Raw genomic sequence first — 18,712 nt, forward strand, 5'->3', positions numbered from 1 at the left:
TTCACAAAGGAAATATGACCAGCAACAATTAATGCAGTTCCTTGGATAATTAGAATAGAAGTAAAAACACAAAATTTTGAAGTAGAACAGTTGTTTCTAAATTCCAGCTTGGCTACTCATTAGCTGTGTCAGATTGGCCAAATTACTTATATCCTTGGCTTCTGTTTCCTCAGTTATACAGTGGGGCTAATGATACTTAAGAAACAGGGCAGTTGTTAAGATTGGAGGTTTTGAAACTTTTTCTTTTAATCACTAGACACATGATGGGACCAAAAGTTTTACAAAACAATATTTAATAGAGATAATGCACTCTTCTTTCTTTACTGCTGCTACTGCTAAGTCACTTCAGTCGTGTCCGACTCTGTGTGACCCCATAGACGGAAGCCCTTACTTTACTACTTTCATTTAAAAAATGTTTCATGACACACTAGATTCATGACTAGGTCATGATGTGCCTTTTGAAAAACAGTGGGATAGCATGATGTTTAGTACATAATACAAGTGATTACTGTTATTGTCCTTAAACATTATTTTCAGCCTTTTTAGGATACTTCATTATGGATAAGAATAAAATCTTCCCAGTACTTCTAGGAATTAACTTCCTTGGATGGGGTCCAAAATAGACTCATACTCATCGTATGCTGAATTATGCACTAGAGGGGGTTGTGCTATAGCAAAGCTTCTGTGTGCTGTTCATCAAAGAATGTGAGAGCTAGAAAGGAACTAAGGAAATGTCTAGTACCATTCCTTCATTTCCCTTCATGGAAGTATTTATAGTTTTAAAATAGTCTGTATTTATTGCTCACTGATAAGCTGAAAAACTGGCTTCTTGGATGCAGAACTGGGAGGCAATTAGGAGTAGCTGAGGGGGCGGGGACACTGGACCATGACATCTGGGGTTTTGTTCTCCTTCTGCCAACCAATAGTTGGGTCACCGTAAACTCTCTGGGACTCAGTTTCCTTACTTGTAAAATTAGGTGAATTGGCAGATGATTAGTTCCCCTCTGATGCTTTTTGACCTCAAAGCTCCAAATGGTAAACTCTCTTGTATACTGTAGTAGATGCCACAGGGAGCTATTTTGTTACAAATCTGATCTGAATATGTTAATATGTGTATACGGGGCTGCAGTCTTATTCCCAACATGACTTAGATGTACAGAGGAACCTTGGCTCTTCTACTTGTGCGCACTGTCATATCACCCTGAACAACACTCTTTTGTATTGGGTTGGCCAACAATTTCATTTGGGTTTTTCTGTAAGACGTTACAGGGGAAACCCGAACAAACTTTTTGACCAACCCAATATGAAAATAGCTCACTCTCTAGTCCCTTCCTTTCATTGCTACTTTTTTCTCCAAGATGTTTTGGTTGCAGTGGGACAGGAACATCGAGGACCTCGTGGTGTCAAGGAAGTTGGGTCCTCGGGCTTGCCTCATTTCTTACACTGCCCTGTCTCCCCTGATTTCCGCATCCCTTTTATTTTGCTTGTTGCTCATCTTGGTAACCAGCATCACTGAGTTCTCTAGCCTATCTAACTTGCTATGAGTGGAATATATTGGTACTATTCCTTCTTTGCGGAGAAGGCAATGGCAAGCCACTCCAGTACTCTTGCCTGGACAATCCCATGGACAGAGGAGCCTGGTGGGCTACAGTCCATGGGGTCGCTACTAGTTGGACAAGACTGAGCGACTTCACTTTCACTTTTCACTTTCACACATTGGAGAAGGAAATGGCAACCCACTCCAGTGTTCTTGCCTGGAGAATCCCAGGGATGGCGGAGCCTGGTGGGCTGCTGTCTATGGGGTTGCACAGAGTCGGACACGACTGAAGTGACTTGGCAGCAGCAACTTGGCAGCATTCCTTCTTTGACAGTGCTCTTAGACAGCAATCAGACTTCCCAGCCAGGATCTCAAGTAAGGTCAGAACTAATCAGATCTTCTTAAATGAGGTAACTGGATATGTGTCTTTCCTTCAAATACCAGGGTTCTGAAAAATTTTCTGTTTGTTCCTCTCACACCCAACTTTGCAAGAGGAAAGTGGGCCTCACTGGTTTTCAATAAGAAAGCCAAGTTTGAGTTTATACCTTCAATGAGAATCACCTGTGCAGAAGCTCCACTTTCTGAATTCATCCTTAGGGCATAAGGAGCAGGTGTTCAGCAAACCTGCTCAGCCTTTCAGTTCCCTGGTTTATCAGAAAGTTCTGGAGGCTTGCTCAGGAATAGCTGTCCTGTTCATTCTGACTGTAAGGCTAACCATTTAAAAAAAGAACAAGGAATAGTCACGCTAGGATGATACTCCCCCTTGCCCCACAAATTGCTGGAAAACTAAACTTCATTTAGCAAGAAGCCTTGCAAAAATGTGTGATTTCTTTCTGGAGCACAAAGCGGGCAGAGGGTTACTGACCAATCCTTCAGGGGCTTTCAGGTTCACAACATACAAAGAGTGGGAAGGAACGGGCAGCTTGAGACAACAGCTGAATCATCAGGCTGATTCAGTCTAAGGAGTTGGCTTACCTTTGGTCTTTCAAAGACTGCCTAGAGCCTGCAGGAATAAGCATTATGTGTATATGCTGCCTTGAGCACACAGTGAGCAAGGCAGGTGACTGGAAACCTTGACTTTCCTTTAACCTTTCTGACCAAGTTTCTATTAAAATTTTGGTAGGCCAACTGCCAATGGTGGCTTCCAGCTGCTGACTTTTTGCGCTTGCTGGAGATCCTTGAGGAGTAAAGAAGGGAAAAAGGTGCCTCTTCAGCTAACAGTCCACACCGTGTGTTCTGTCGATGAAGCCTGTGTAGCTCCACAACTAATCGCACGTCTAGGCAGAGGGTTATATGGTGACCTTCAGACAAGCTGGGGAGTACTGCGTTATCAACATCATAAAAGCAAGTGGCATGGAAGCAAACGAGTTACTCCACTAAGACTGATTCGATACTTTCCTTTCTTCCTCTCTGATTCCAAAGTGGATCCACCAAACATCCCTGAATGGATGCTACACAGGTGAACTGGGCTTGTAGGTCTCATCACAGCCCGCGCCTTATATTGTTATCGCTGCTTTGAATGGGATGGACCAGCATCTTTCCTCCCTCGTGCCAGGACCCGGAGCAGGAAGCACCGGGTGCGCAGCTCTTAGGAGATGAGTGAATTTGTTAGAGGGGGTCTTTTCTGGCCTGGTGGATGGATGCTGGGAAGTGACGTCACCCAGCCCCCTCCCCTGCAAGTGTGTGTGTGTGTGTGTTGCTCTCCTCCTTCTCCCAGCTCTCTTGCCTCCATCCGCGGTCCAGCTCCCTGGCCCTTTCAGGGGGTCAGTGGTCCAGATTCAGGGATTCGCCAGTGGGCGCAGCGGGCCTGGCCCTCCCCGCGCCCGGGCGCACCCAGACTCGCACTCTCGCGCTGGCAGCGCGCACGCACAATCCCTCGGCGCTGGGGCACCGCGATTCCGTGGGATCCCCAGCACGTTACGAGGCTTTTCGAAATCACCCAGACAAGGAAACAAAGAGAGGAGCTTTTCCAATCACTTTCCTGAGATTTTTTCATTGAATTTCCCCACCAAACCACCTCGCCTTCAACCGTAGCCGCCAGGTTCAAGCCAGGTCCGAGGACCGGGCTGGACCGGCCGGCCCCTCTCCGGGCCCGTGACTCCGCGCGGGCCGGTCTGCAGGCGTCGCCCCGCCGCCTCTCCCCCGCCTCCCCTCTCGCCCCGTCCCCCGCCGGCCGCAGTTTCTGGCTACCTCGCGAGTGCGCTTCACTTTTTTGGGGGGGAAAGAAAAGGAGAGGGAGGCGTTGCGGGGGGGGCAGCCGAGTTGCTATTTGTGGCCAAAGAATCCTCTTGAAAAGCAGCAGCCCCGGGAAGGAGGAACCAGGAGAGGCGGAGGGAGGAGCGGCTCCGCGGCCCCGGACCCCCCAGCCGCGAGCGGCGGAGCGTCGAGGAGCGGGAGGAGGAGGAGACACACGGCGGCGGCGGCGGCCGGAGAAGCGAGCGCAGGGCGAGCAGGAGGCGCGGGAGGAGGAGGAACCGCCGCGGCAGCCGCGGGCTCTGAGGGCCGGGAGGACGGCCCGGGAAGAGGAGGAGGAGGAGGCGGAGGAGAAGGGGGCAGGGGTGGAGGGAGGGCGGGGGGACGCGCTCCTCTGGATGCTGGATTTCGGGTTTTGGGACTCACTCGCAGACTCTCCTCTACTTCCTCGCTCTGGACTGGGCTGGCCGCGCGAGGACCGGGCGGCGGCCACTGGGGGTGCTCCCGCGGCGGGGGCCGCAGCTGCGCGGGCTTAGAGCGGCCGCCCGGACCCCGGCAGGCGCGGGAAGCGCGGCCGTGGCGGGGGGCGAAGGCGCTGCAGGAAAGTGCTGGTGGCGGCGCGAGCGGCGGTGGCGGCGGCTGCCCGGAGCCAACATGACCAGGTGAGTCCTCCGGGCTGACCCGGGCCGCCCCCCCGAGTCCTCTCGGGTCTGCGCTCGCCAGAGCCAGGCTCCCGCAGCCCGCGCTCCGGGGGCCGGAGCTACGCTCTCCCGCGTCTGCCAGCCCGGCGCCCCGGCTCTGGAGCGAACAGTTTGCTCTTCTGAACCTCCTTGGGCAGAGGTCCTCCCCTGCACGGTTCGTTTCTCGCCTAAAAGCTCAGACCTGGGAGAGTGGCAGTTCTAGAGAATGAGAGTGTTGGAGTCTGTGTGTACCATCCCCGCTTTCTCCTCCCGGGGTGGGCGTAATATTAGGGAAATGGTGGAGCGGCGGGGCAGTACGACCCTACCCAGAGATTCTGCCACTGCAATTTTTAATTTTTTTTAAGAGGCAGTGAGTACTGTTTTAAGGAGGGCTGCTTCGGAGAGGGGGCGATTTCTTTTTCTTTCTTTCCTCTGAACTACTGGGGAGAAGGAGAAATAGCAGGAATGAAAGTCTACGCGGCTGCCAAAGAGGAGGGGGACTGTTTTGGAGACCTTTCCGTGGCAGGATCAAAGCTCGTAGTTTTGCTGTGCGATCTGCCCTTCTTACACACTCATTCCATGGGGGAAGGCAACGCAGAATTTATAATGCCAAGTCCAAGTTGTAGGAAACAATTTGAAAAGAAAACCAAGAACAAACCAAATGTTCTTTGCTTTCCTATTTATTGTAGCTTTCACATTGGCATGTAGGAAACTTGAATCGTTTTATGTGTGAGGTTGATTTTCATTTAGAAGCATTAACTAATTAAGTCACTTTTCTTATGATTCAAAAAAAAAAAAAATCTTGGACACTGTGAGCTTGGCTTTCATTAATTGGGTGCTCCAGTATTGTTCCATTCGCCAAAACCTGGATGATCACAATTCATTTGTATTGTTTCCAGCTTGCTTCCCAGTACCTGACTTGTCAGATGTCTCCTCTGTTTTCTAACAGTGATCCCCAGATCAGCTTGCACTTTGTAGGATGCCTTAAACCTCCAGGAAGATTCCTGAGGGAGCATTCCTGTATTTTCTCTTAAACTTTTTTCTCACCCTCCCCCCATTTTTTACATGCCCACAGTGATAGTACCAGTGACTTAGAACAGAGCACATACATTTTGAGCCTGTCAGAGACTAGTGACTGCTTGTGACTTGACATAGATGAGATTCGCTGCTGGACTTCCAGAGCTTCAAACATGGACCTTTCCTTTTGGTGTGTTCTTTCCAGCCATCGTGTAGCACACATATGGGGAGTTAGTCCAACCACTGATACTTCTGACCATTTTGGCTATTCTATCTCCGTTTCAAAGTGTACACACTCACCACTCAACTTGAGTAAAACCAGAGTGATCTACTGCCAAGACTTGAAATATTCTGAATTAAAGGAATATTTAAGTGATACCAACTTAAAGATCCTCATGTTGTTAATATGATGAAACAGGACAAAGCTTAATAGATATTATACATATTTAGAAAACGTTTTGTTATATGCCACAGATGGATGTTATTAGCTTAGCAAAGAGAGAATACAATTTCAGTGCTCAATGTCCGAATTCTTGAAACAGATCTCCAAAATGGACAATAGAAGGAAAATTTTCCTACCTCCCACCTCCCATAATTATATACTATACTTTGCTTTTCAATGGAGCTAGCAATTCTGTGACAGATTTCTTATATTCACCCTCATGCTATCAGCTATTATTGTACTTTCAAAGTGTGAAATTGACAAGCTGGTCAGTTCTATGAATTCAGCTGTCAGACTGTGTCCAGTTAAAAATTGCTAAAAGCTGTAAAAATGCCTCCGTAGAATTTTCTGTTTTAAAGGAAAGGCAGCTAGAGGATGAGGATTAAGTGGTGTTATTAATTGTAGATTTTTAAAAATAGGTGACTCTAATGTAAGTTTTATCACTGGCTTTGTTTATAAAACACTGGTTTTATTTGTTAGGAAGCACATTTATTTTAGATTTCTACTATTTTAAAAGTGGCATCAGTTTGTATCTATATTTCATTTTAAATAGTGAGCACTTTACATAGAAATAATCTGTTCTTATAGCTCTCAGTAATACTAGTATAATAGAAATAAGATTCAAAGAGGAAAAGTGTCTCTCGAATATATTATAATGTATGAGTAATATATTACTTTTGTAATAACATGCAAAGAGGTGAATGAATTAAATATTTTATTGTGGAGGTTATGTAACAAATTCTTCTTAGATCAGTGCAGTTGTAGTTGCTAAAGTAATGAAATGCAGTGCTCTATTTTAATATATATGTATTTCAGTGGATAATCATAAAAGCAAAACTGCTTAAAGTATTAAATACAATGATTTGATTTTCCTTTTAAGATTGACATTCATTTATAGTCAGAATATCTCAAAGTCCAGAACTAAGGATTGGAATCCCCTCATCTGCTGCTATTTGCTAAACCACTAGGGGCCTGTATAACTGTTCTTATATCCAGGAGATAGCCTGGTATGGCATAAGCAAACCCTTCCTAGAGAAACACTTAAAAAGAATCAGGTAGACAGTCCCCTGTGTTTTTGTTTTGTCTTTTTAGCCTATTAACTCATGCTCTGATGTTAGTCATAGACACTGATTGAAGGGTTTTTCAAGAATATTGTTTAGAGCATTACACTGTGGTGGTGCAAGGATGACTTTTCACAGAGTTTTGGAACCTTGGAGAGGTATTTGTGCAAATTCATATGTGATCCAAGTTCTCAGTGTATGTCAAGGATAAACAAGTAGGAACGTTAATAAGTTTTCCTTATTGGACTGATAAGGATGTTATTTGCATAATGTAAGGTTAAAAGAGAAAGGAAGCAGAATTACTTTAAGGAATGTGTAGTCAGAGATTGATGGTGTGATTAAACTGGCTTTGTAAGTGCTGTGCAAGTTGTGTGGAAGGAGAATCTGAGGCTGTGACTACAGTTTAGTCAGCACTTGAGGGACCTGCACTGAGGACGCACCGTACATTTTTAAGTGTCAGTTTCACAAATTTGAAATCGACCAGCTGTGGCAATCTTGATAGACATTAGGCAATAAGGTCAAGTATACTTACACTGTTCTTCTGTTGATTTTCAGTTTTTCAAACTGACAAGGGTGACTATTTGTAAAAGAGCACACTGTAAGTATTTGCATATTGAATTTCCTTCAGACCAAACTTGATTTATCAAGTCATTGAACATTTCTATTTTTAAAAGGATTCTATGGATAAATAAGAATTCATTAACACAATCACGTATTAAAAGTGCCATTTTAGGAGTGATGGATTTCTCAAGGTGATTTGTCTTTAAAAATACCCTTTCAGTGTGTATTTGTGGGTAGTCGGAGAGTTGAAGTATGCATATGCTCTGATTTGTGATTCTGAGAGCATCAAACTTTTAGGCTCACATCTTTAAATATACATTTAACCTTTGATCATGGGTGCCCTTTTCCCAAAGTTTCTGGTCATCACGAAAATAAACTTTACCTTTAATGTAGTATATTCAATTTAGTAGCCACAAAGTACACTTTTAGGATTCATTTTATAAGCATGAATATATGAAATGCTAAATAGAATTTCCAGAGTATTCAGAGACTTTTCTTTTTTCCTGTTTTCTTAAAGCGCCAGTAGTTTTTGATTGAAAAGGTTAGTTTGAGTAAATGAGTTATATTTTAACCGAGGCCTACTCAGTGTGTTTTTGCCTTATGGAGTTATTTTTCAGTTCTTCGTACTGTTTGATTTCTTGGAAAAATCTTTAAAGAAAGCTACTTACTTGTGATGGCATAAAGACAACTTGCAGCTGCAAGCAAAATCAGTGTTTAAAGAATTTTTATATTATCAATGATTTGCAAAGAGAAGAGTTGTTTTTTCCATGAGCTACAAGATTGAGGATTCCTATATAACACGTCAACAGAAGAAACCTGAAAATGTGGAGGAAGATTACTTAGGAGGGAATTATCAGTAAATTTCATTGCAACAAACATCCCTTGTTTAAGCTTCCATAATATCATGGCACAGTGACATTTCCAACAAAGGATAGGTTTGTTTGGGGATATGTTTCTGTATGGATAATTTCATTTGCTTCTAATTAGTAGCTGGTAACACTTATTAAAATGTCATGTGTGGCTTACATTTGTTTTGACAATTTATAGTGTCCAAATTCTCCCACCCCTGTTTTAAAAATAAAAAAGTGTTTCCAGCTCTCCACAGTCAAACCCCTAAGAAAGATAGCTAAAAGAATAAGTGGTCTGTGCCTACTGATTGTTCATTATATGAAATTGTAGCCTCAGATGTAAAAGTTTACTGTTTTCTTTACGTCATAAGTCTTGGGAGGTTAAAGAGCAAACACTTATACATTATAGAGGTCTCTGACCTAATATAACCTAAATAATAGAGTCATGACAGTGGTACAAGGCTGAAACATTAATGAAATAGAATTCTTGAAAGATGTAACTCACAAAATTACGTTTCAGGCCTATGCCCCTCATTTTCCCTTTAATAAATCACCCATTTGCTTTTATGTAATCAGCAGTTTGCAGTTTCTTTTCTTAACATTTATAAGATATTCTTAAGACAGACATTAAGGTAATTTAAATATTGTGTCCAGTTATACTGTCAACTTGTTTGGGAAGAAAGAATAACTGAAATAGCCTACCATGTCCTGCCTCCTTCCTCTGAAACTAATATATTAGATATCTTTCTGTTCATTGTTTTCTGTTTGATGCTGACATCTTTAATAGGGTCATATCAATACTTGTCAGTTACTCTATAACTTTTTAAAAATTACAAGAAACAGAGAGCAAAATGGAACTTTTTCTTGGCTTTTCGACCTCTGCTGCCCCCTAAATCAAATCCATATATGTCATAGATCAGTAAATTAAATGAAAGAGATGCCAATTTAGAAAGCTAAGATGGCTGATTCTGTGAGCCAGCAGATCGGGTGCACCCATACACAGACAGTATCGAGACCACTTGAATAGTCCTTGTGGTTCCCACCTGCAACAAGCAAGTTCTGCTCTCCTTTGCAAATGGCCACTCTTAGGTGGCAGGCTCCCCTTTGGCTTCTTCAGCATTTATCACGAAATATAAGAGCAAAAGCAGCTGTCTGAAGCTGGGTTTTCTCCTAGTTCTTTGAAATCACTGCCCAGAAGCAGGACTTAACTTTGACATTCAGATAACAATGTCAGGAGCCTTGTGACCTTTACCATTTAGCTGTTTACTGGCTTTAACCATTGTAACTCTGTCAGTGTCATGAGATTGATTGAATTTATAAATTCTTAATTGTCTTTTTCCACAGTCCTCAAGCTATATTCTTTAATGTAGCAGTAGCTAACTAAATTGAGATTTGTGAATTGCATTTAGAAAATTGTGTTTCTCAGTATTGCTTCGGGATTAGGGGAAAGTGTGCTTTCAGATCTATGAAATGGTCATCTTTAATCATTGGGTCCCAAGTAACAAGTGACTTTTTTTTAAGCTTCAGTAAGCGGATTCCTTTTATTAACAAAAAGGTTTATATTAATACTGATTTTATTAATAATTGAAAAAAGTTATCATTTAATCTTGTTTAAGCATGTAGGTGTATAGTGTATATAAATATAATGCTAAAGGTTGCAAAATCTGGACCAGCTTCTTTTTTTTTTTTTTTGACTACAGTAAAAAAAAAAACACATAAATTTGATTCAAGAAAAACTAAATTTATATGTTAGTTTTGTCACTTATTTTCAGTGGAATCTTGGCAGAAATTTCGTAACATTTTAGGGTCTTGTTTCACCATCATAACATGGAGAAAATAGCCACAGATGTGATGAAGATACAGTTAGATAATAATTTGTCTTATTTTGTATTTTAAATAAAAAAAATTACTGGATGCAGGAGTGATGTAACGGACATGCTGTATTCCATGACGCAATTTTGCATGGTAAATGTTCTGCTATCTTTATCTACTATAAATTATTGCTTCCTGATTTAAAAATGAAGACTTGGATGAGTCGTGTACACTCTGTTGTGTACATGGTATAATTACTACAGATTCTAGAATTACCTTTTCCTGTCCAGCACCGTTTTTGAAGTCTGTACACATCAGTATGCCATAGTATGCTGTTTATCTCAGAAAGCTTTTAAATTAAAAGCTAGAAATGATTTTACCTACAATGTACAAAGAGATAATTTTGTTTAAAAGTGAAAATGTCCTAATAGATTCTTCATATTTGATGTCGAGCTAAGTCTCGAGGAAGAAATGTTTAGAAAAGCCTTTAATTAAAACACCAAACTGACAGAATTGCCTCTTTTTTTTTTTTTAAATGGTGGTGCATCTTAGAAAGCTCCTTAGCTCTTTGCCCAGTGCAGCTGTCTTTCCATGAAAGATCAGGTTTCAAGAGCAATGATGGATGGTGGGTGCCTGTAGCCAGTTGTGGGGTTTGCTCCGAGGTCAAATGTATTGATGGAGGATAGGAATTTACTGCCTTCTGTCTGTCCCTAAGATCCGCCAGTACAATTTAAATTAGACTAGACACATCAAATGCTGATCCAGTGTTCCATTATAGGCCCAAAAGACATTGTTTGCGAAGTTTAAAACATTTTTTTTCCTCCAGTCTCCTTCTACCCTAACTGAAAGGACATATCATGCGTGAGCTAATGGTTTCTTACTGCACAAGTAGACCCCAGCCTTCCTGCAAACACATATTTGAACTGCTTGTACTAGTAACTTAATTAACATATTGTTAAAGGATTTTAAGAGAGAAACAAAATATGGCTACTCATTTTGACTTTTCTGATTGAAATAATTCAGTGTGTGATTTTCAGATACTTGGTTTTCTATCCTTATTTATAAATTCTGTTGTATATCTTAATTGAAATGGAGTAGTAGGCTAATTGGTAATAATAGTAATCTACTGGAAATGTCTTAAGTATTAATGGCTAACTAGTGATTTTCACATTTTTCTTGGGGGAAAAAGAAGGGAGTTATAATATTTTACTAGAGGGATGCGTTTTGGGGAGCACCTTCCATTGGAAATATCTCATGGATGGAGGGTCTCTCTGAGTCCTTTCTTTGATCCTCACTTTCTTTATCAACCTTGCTTTGCCTTGTATGCTTTGGCCTCTGTGTCCCATCTCCATTCTAAACTCTTACTGTTTTATCCATGGTCCTCTTCAGATCACTGTCTATACTGTCTCATGAGCTATTCCTGTTTACTTCTTATAGAAGCAATACTTTCTGCATAGATGATTCTGAAAATAAAATTTATAACTTCTATCTGGGGTTCCAGATCTGAATTTTTTTTTAATCTGCTTGTTAGATAGTTGAGAAGGAGAAGGCTCTCCTTTGTCCCACATTCTGTATTTTATAATCCTAAAATATAATCTTTCATCCATACTTTTTTCTCGGTACCTTATTTTCTCTTTTTTCCTTTTCAGTTCTTCCTAAAAACTTTGGCTTTCTGAAACTCAAGGCTATCAACTCTGCATCCTCAAGTGCTGAATTCCCAGCATAGCAGTCAAAGCCCTTTGCAGTCTAATCCCAGCTTGTGAGTCCAGCCTCTGTTCTCTGCAAAACCTCAAGAGTTCTGACCTGCTGCAGTGTCAGAGCCCCTGCCCTTAGGCACCTTTTTGGTTCTACCAGTGCTGTTCTTAGAATCCCCTTTCTCTTCTCGCCAGCTGTCCTAACTTGTAGCTGTTGAAATCCTCCTAATTATTCTCTCATTTTCTGATTCTCAACTCAAATGCTACATGTTCTTTTCTTCTTATATTTATTTTGAGTTGAATTTAATGGAAATCATGAATGTGAAGAATAATTATTAGTTGAAACCTTTGATGATGCTCAGGACATTGAGATAGGTGGAAAACTAATTTCTTTTTATTTTCTTTATTTATCTGTACAATAATAGTGATTGGTATATAAAGTTGTAATTGTGATGGTCGCTAAAATTTACTGAGCACTTACCATGTGCCAGGCATTCAGCATAGCACTTTACTTTCACTGTCATGTTTAACGTCTAAAACGACACTAAGTAAGTCAAATGCTTTTATTATCATCAGTTATTCAAGAGGGGATTCCCAGGTGGCGCTGGTGGTAAAGAACCTGCCTGCCAATGCAGGAGAACTCTGAGAGGTGGGTTTGATCCCTGGGCCAGGATGATCCCCTGGAGGAGGAAAGGGCAACCCACTCCAGTATTCTAGCCTGGAAAATCCCATGGACAGAGGAGCCTGGCGGGCTACATAGTCCACGGGATCACGAAGAGCTGGACATGACTAAAGCGACTTAGCAGGCACATTGAAGAGACAGCTTGAGAGGTTAAGTATTTACCCAGGGTTGCATGCTGCTGCTAAGTCACTTCAGTCGTGTCTGACTCTGTGTGACCCCATAGACGGAAGCCCACCAGACTCCCCTGTCCCTGGGCTTCTCCAGGCAAGAACACTGGAGTGGGTTGCCATTTCCTTCTCCAATGTGTGAAAGTGGAAAGTGAAAGTGAAGTCACTCAGTCGTGTCCGACCCTTAGCGACCCCATGGACTGCAGCCTACCAGGCTCCTCCATCCATGGGGTTTTCTAGGCAAGAGTACTGGAGTGGCTTGCCATTGCCTTCTCCGCAGGGTTGCATAGCTAGATATAATAAAGATGGAACTTAAAGCCAAGATTTTAAGCTATGATCCCAACTGTTATCCAGTCCACTCTTAAACCTTCAATATATTCTTGTGACTGATATGAATTTTTTTTTAAACTACTTCATATATACCAGGCACATATGCACAATAATGTGGTGCTTTCTTAACCAAATTCAGGAAGAATCTTAAACCTTATGTAGGTTTTCCCATTATTGTTTCTGAAGAGTTTCTGTGTTTCTTTCTCTGCTTGGGACTGAAGTTTTTTTGAACTTAAACTGTTTGGTTTGAACTGGTTAACTTTTTTTTTTTTTGCAGTTGCCTTTCAACTCTAAAATTATATGCTTTCAGGCCAGTCACACAACTTCCTGAGCTCTTGGGTTAGTCCTGGAGTAGAAGTGGTTAAATAAAATATTTCCACCAAGAATAGTTTTTTTTTTAAATCACAAAGGCTGGCATTTTCATAGCTGCCCAACAGGTAGGGAATCAAAAGCATTTTTACAAACAGAACTATAGATTGAGCAGAGATATCTGATGAACAGCCTCCTGTCAAAGAAATGGAATTATGCCAAGTGACTGATACGTATGTGTTCTGTTTACTGGCAGCCTACCCTGCACAACTGTATCTGGGAAATTTTGTCAGTTATACTGTCTTCTAAAATATTCTTTTTGCAACTCACCTGTTAATTTCATTTTCAGCAATGGATGATTTTATAACATTTTTCTCATTTAACCCATCTTTATAAAAGTTTAGCTTTTTTTTGTGGGAGGGGGGTCAGGCAACTGATAACCTATCTCTGGTTAATTATGGTCTTATAAATAATAGTACAAGACAGGATGTTGTATTTGTTTGATGATTTGGAAAATTATTTTTTTTTCTCTGACACCTAGGCAACCTGAAGTTTTAAATCAGACATAGTACATAAAATAAAGTTACATGAAAAATGCTTTGGTCATTTATGGGCTCCTACAGTATGTCATAATTAAGAGTCTTCTTTGCCCAGGTTTCTGAAATGCCCAGGTTTCTCACATGCATTCACTGTCCTATTTAGTCACGTTTTCCTGTTAATCTATAAACATAACCTGTTAGGAGCCTGAAGCTGTGTGACTGTGTAGTGAAGGTTTGAGTACTTGTAGTGAAGGTTCTTCCATAATTAGGCTCATAATAAATGTCTTTTGATGATAATAGTTATAAATTAAGAGTGAGAAGTTCAATAAATATTGTTAAAAGTATCCAGGTACTACTGTAAGAAATGGTTGACTAAGTGCAATTGAATTGAATCTGAGTTTGACTTTTGCCTAGACTCACCTTGAATCTGATCTCTTTTTATTAAAAAAACCTGGGAAATATACTATTTAAATCTTGATTTCAAATTTATCATTTAAAACCTGTTTTCTCTAAATAAGCTCTTGTTACTCCAGTATGCCAAAATAACTATTAACTTTCTTTCAGCCGAATTATTCACTACCTTTTAATACGTTAGCTGGCATCTGTTGGCAGCGCCTTCATCACCTTTTGCCTAGATTACAGCCTCTGTGTTTGCTTGGGGTCTCAGTGTAGTTGCTTTGGTGCTGTGTAGCCAGCGTGCTCATTAAGAAATTCACATCTGCTTATGTCACCCTCTCCTTCAGATACTCCAGTGGCTCTCCCTTCTGCTCTATGTAAAGCTTGAAATACTCAACAAAAGTCACTTGGCCCTTGATGTCCTTCTCCCTTCCTTGTCTCTTGCCACTTTGCCATTCTCATAATTGTTTTTTTCTGTTTCCCTTTCCCTCACCCCCAACACACTTGCAGTCCAGCCTTACTAAAGTATCTGCTATTTGCCTGAAGTGCTACTTTGACTCCTTTGTGTGTAATTCTGACCATGCTCTCTCCCTTTCCTGGAAACTCCTTTCTGCTTCCATCTTTGCCTGATTCCTCTCTTCCTTCAGGGCTTAGCTAAGCTGAAAACTCTTCCAGGAAGTCTTCTCATCCTGACAAACCTGGATACCCTTTCTTTCAGCACTTGGAGACGCAAATGCCTTTTACATATGGCATCTTTCATACTGCATTGTAATTGCTTGTTAATAGTCTGATTCATTACAAATTCCTCAAAGCCAAAGCCCAAATCCATTCCCTCATGGCATTTCTAACACCTAACCCATGGCCACCTGACTCAGTGTCCTAGTAATATTGGCACATTGTTACTGAGTAATTTGTGAAAAAATTCACGTGCCTAGAAACAGCAGAGGTCAATTAGCTCATAGCCTGAATCTTATAACCCATATGTTTAATGTTTAACTTTACCATTTATGATTATATTGTCAGTTGCTCTTAAGTAATTAATTTTGTTTTACTTGAGCTAACTTCCACTTACCTAGCTCTCTACCAAACCAAGACAAAGCCAAATCTGTGTATACTGAGTGTATCTCCTCATATGCCACTAGACAAGACAAATCTGCCTTTACATCTGGCTGTGGTAGGGATTCCCAGATGCACTTAATTCTGACACATGGTCATTATTGAACCAAAAGCCATTGCCTGGCATCATTGTAGCTTGTATTTGTTTTCTTTTTAAGGGGCCTCAATGAGGCTGCCAAATGTACAACAGGTGCCTTAGTTTTATACTTGCCAATCTGTTGTTATTCAAATGACCGCCCTAACAGAGACTAATGGTATCTAATAAAATTGATCTCAGTTCTGGCAAGCCCGACTTGGACAAGCAGGAGCAGTAGGCACTGCGGTGTGAAAATATGCTGGTGCTGAATGCTCCCGGTGAAGCAGACATTTTTCAGAAGGTGACATATGTCTCACATGTAGGCCCCTTGTTTGTGTTGAGCCATGGAAATTTTCCACAGCCCAGTATTATATGAACACTAGGATTTGCAACCTCTAATCTTATTTTAGATGGGTTCCCTGGGTGGCATGGGGACAGGACTAGCTGTGCCAGCTTATCAATGAATGTCTATGCCATGTCTGTAAGGCACAGCCAGACAATCTTTTTAGGCCAAGCAGCTGGCTTGTATGACCGCTTGTGTTTCCTGTCAGAAATTTTGCCTCACTGATTTCATAAGGCCCTGCAAAGACTTCAATATTAACAGAGCTGGGAGAGGAGTATGTCAACTTGCAAACAGGAGCTGATGTTTGGACACTTGTATTTAAACAGTGTGTATGATTTTGTGGGTTTTTTTTTCCCCCATGCTTTATAGGAAACTGGCCTAAGGAGAGCTTTGTCACCAAAGGAAGTGACTTCTTGGCAACTGGCCATCAGAAGAACTCAAAAGTTTGAGTGATAAGTGTTAGAACCAGGTCTCACAGGGATATGAAATGCATTTTTTTTTTCTGTAAGGATCTTAGAAATCTCATTTTATACACTTAACCGGCTGTCCCATTTTTGTGTTTATTCTTTAAAGGATCATACATTTTTCTTTCCTAAATGCAAGGCACTGTGGGAATGTTAGGATGAGCCAAATGCTGCCAGGTACAGTATGCACTGACAGATAGGCAGAGATCTGAATTCTTAAGATTTCGGAAAATTAATTCTAGCATAATGTACATTTCTAATTGGAGACTGAAAGGAATAGCTACCCACTTCAGTATTCTTGCCTGGAGAATGGCAGTTGGACAGAAGAACCTGGCAGGTTACAGTCTTTGGGATCACAAAGAGTTAGACATGACTAACACTATTTTGCAATGTGGAAAAAAGAGCTACTCAAATTACCATGATAGGAAAGCTTACAGGTTTCACTAAATAATACTAATAATCACTGCTAGAATAAGATGAGGTGGTTAGAGCCTTGATTGCCTAACCACCCTTCACTTGGCTCCAGAGTTAATTGAGCTCATCTAATTTCCTGTGATCCAGCATATAGAATAGTTCTTAGGTTAGGATTTGGCTATTATTGGACCATCTTTTTGTATTATTTATACCCATCCTACTTGAAAAAGAATTTGTGGCAGCTATTAAATCATATGCTTCATTATCCTTAATAAATCACCTTGGTAGAGCAGACAATGGATTATTGTATAGATGGTTAGTTTCTATGAAAAAATTTAAAAAATATGCATCTTCTTAGCCTCCTTCTGAAGAATATTTTATTTCAAAGCATTTAAAAAATGATAGAGCCCTTTAAGAAGTGTCACAAATTACCCACGTAGTGACTATTGTTAGTAATGGGAAAAAACTATACTAAGTAAAAGGAGTATAGAGGTGAATAATATTTTTAAATTAGTGTTTTTAAAAGGCCTGTTACCATTTCTGTTTGTGTTGTTTTTCACAGTAGTTTTCATCATTTAGAAGAAAAGATGCACATGATGTAGTAGGATTTTATAGTAGTAACGTTCTTTGCAACTAGAATTGAGAAAAATAATGAAATAAGCAAATGGATAAAAGCTGGCATCCACAAACCTACATGAACATGGTATCACTGATAGCCAAAGGGTACATAAATGATCTTCTAGATATTTTAAACATAGGACTCTATTTTTTCCTTTTGGGTTTTTTAGTGACCAGAGTGACACATTACATTATATTTTCATATCTTGCGATGAGAACTAAACACATTTTTGTCTGTAAAATGGAGCACAGTAGCCTCTTTGTCATAAAGATAGCCATTTTTCAGAGAGTGAGTGGGAAATCTTCCAAGGGTGCTAGAAAGGATGTTAGTTTAAACTTTATGTTGAGGAGACTTCACTGTCTCAGCTAGCCCTTCCGCCTTGGTCTCCAGAACCCAAGTGAATTTGTGTTTGTAGTTAATGCTGTCCCTCATATACTGCAAGAAATGGGGTTCTGGCTGATGCATTGCTGATTCTCAGATGAAGGAAGGTTTTGCATCAGACAGCATCTGCTTTGATGAGGAACCTACTGCTTTTTGTCAAAAAAGACTCAAGGGAAGAACAAGAGACAGATCTTTATGCTATATATTTTTTAACCATAAGGAAACAAACCTCCATTTTAATTAAAATTAAGTATAATTAAAAAATTAGTTGTAGTAGCTGTGTTTCAAGTGGTCAATAGCCACATGTGGGTAGGAGCTGTTGTATAGAATGGTATAGACAGAAAATTCTGTTGTTGCGCGAAGTTAGTTTGGACAGTACTGAGCTGCCTGATGGTTCTGAGACGTCATGTGATATTTTCAAGGTTACATATATAGTAAAGATAAGCCATTTGTATACTGAGAATACCCATTGATCTTACAAGCAAAAAATCTACTTGTCAGATGTAAGTGAAAGATACTGTGTCTCAGAAATAATCCTCAAGGGAAGTGAATTAACAGCCGATCCTGTGCTTTTTGTCTAATAACATATATGCATTCCCTCTGATTTTTGTATTTGTCCCATGTGGAGAAATACTCTTCTATGGAAGTTAAATATGGAAACAAATTCACTTTTATCAGTTCTACCACATCATGTCTCAGGTTTCTTCAGTGAGTCTTTTCTGTTGTTTTCCAAGTGATTTTTGTCTGTCTGCAGCTATTTTTCACTGAAGTGCTATAGGTGATCATATAATTAGCATTCAAACAGGATGCTATGAGAATGAATGGGGATGCTTTGAATGGGGCAGCTGGTGTAGGCGGGCTGTTGTCAGCAGACCCATAAATCTGACATCTTAAAGCTTCATATGCAGAGTAGAGCAAATGTGTGTATTGTTAGGTTGGCCAGGGCTGATCAGGAGGGCAGCTTGAAGGAACACCTGGGGAAGCAAAAGCATTATGGAGCCTTCTCTTGCCATCTTCCCTACTTTCCCATC

At 40.7% G+C, this 18,712-nt stretch overlaps 1 protein-coding gene across 4 annotated transcripts in view; it reads left to right on the forward strand.

Annotated features, from left to right (window-relative positions):
• Window positions 1–4,190: 4,190 nt before the first annotated feature.
• Window positions 4,191–18,712, forward strand: part of PTPRD (protein tyrosine phosphatase receptor type D) — a 581,445-nt gene continuing 566,923 nt past the window's right edge. For all 4 annotated transcript variants that reach the window (XM_055428235.2, XM_055428237.2, XM_088837900.1 and 1 more), the window contains exon 1: window positions 4,191–4,392. The gene's annotated coding sequence lies outside the window, so the exon portion shown is untranslated. The remainder of the gene's footprint in view (window positions 4,393–18,712) is intronic.

The sequence above is a fragment of the Moschus berezovskii genome, chromosome 7 (assembly GCF_049115385.1).
Source record: "Moschus berezovskii isolate FMDL1 chromosome 7, NW_MosBer_1.0, whole genome shotgun sequence".
Classification (NCBI taxonomy): domain Eukaryota; kingdom Metazoa; phylum Chordata; class Mammalia; order Artiodactyla; family Moschidae; genus Moschus; species Moschus berezovskii.